The sequence below is a fragment of the Arachis hypogaea genome, chromosome 16 (assembly GCF_003086295.3).
Source record: "Arachis hypogaea cultivar Tifrunner chromosome 16, arahy.Tifrunner.gnm2.J5K5, whole genome shotgun sequence".
NCBI lineage: Eukaryota > Viridiplantae > Streptophyta > Magnoliopsida > Fabales > Fabaceae > Arachis > Arachis hypogaea.
In genome coordinates, this window is record NC_092051.1 from 58,833,285 (window position 1) to 58,834,334 (window position 1,050).

At 40.3% G+C, this 1,050-nt stretch overlaps 1 non-coding gene across 1 annotated transcript; it reads right to left on the reverse strand.

Annotated features, from left to right (window-relative positions):
• Positions 1 to 470: 470 nt before the first annotated feature.
• LOC112761076 (small nucleolar RNA R71) lies at positions 471 to 578 on the reverse strand. Its single transcript, XR_003181488.1, has one exon. It is a non-coding gene; the product is annotated as a small nucleolar RNA R71 (small nucleolar RNA).
• Positions 579 to 1,050: the final 472 nt, after the last annotated feature.

Consider the following 1,050-nt stretch of genomic DNA (forward strand, 5'->3'; position numbering starts at 1 on the left):
GAAAACTAAGAGAAGCTAAATTACAACAATCCAGAGACAACCTTATTGAAAATTTCGAACAAGTAAAGGAGATGGCAGCCGAACCCAACAACAATAATGCAAGGAGAATGCTTGGTGACTTTACTGCACCTAATTCCAATTTACATGGAAGAAGCATCTCCATTCCTACCATTGGAGCAAACAATTTTGAGCTGAAACCTCAGCTAGTTTCTCTGATGCAGCAGAACTGCAAGTTTCATGGACTTCCATCTGAAGATCCTTCTCAGTTCTTAACTGAATTCTTGCAGATCTGTGATACTGTTAAGACTAATGGAGTAGATCCTAAAGTCTACAGGCTCATGCTTTTCCCTTTTGCTATAAGAGACAGAGCTAGAATATGGTTAGACTCTCAACCCAAAGACAGCCTGAACTCTTGGGATAAGCTGGTCACGGCTTTCTTAGCCAAGTTCTTTCCTCCTTAAAAGCTGAGCAAGCTTAGAGCTGATGTTCAAACCTTCAGACAGAAAGAAGGTGAATCCCTCTATGAAGCTTGGGAAAGATACAAGCAGCTGACCAAAAAGTGTCCTTTTGACATGCTTTCAGAATGGACCATCCTGGATATATTCTATGATGGTTTATCTGAGCTATCAAAGATGTCATTGGATACTTCTGCAGGTGGATCCATTCACCTAAAGAAAATGCATGCAGAAGCTCAAGAACTCATTGACATGGTTGCTAATAACCAGTTTTTGTACACTTCTGAGAGGAATCCTGTGAGTAATGGGACGCCTATGAAGAAGGGAGTTCTTGAAATTGATACTCTGAATGCCATATTGGCTCAGAATAAAATATTGACTCAGCAAGTCAATATGATTTCTCAGAGTCTGAATGGAATGCAAGCTGCATCCAACAGTAATCAAGAGGCATCTTCTGAGGAAGAAGCTTATGATCCTGAGAACCCTGCAATAGCAGAGTTAAAATACACGGGTGAACTATATGGAAACATCTACAATACATCATGGAGAAATCACCCAAATCTCTCATGAAAAGATCAAAAGCCTCAACAAGGCT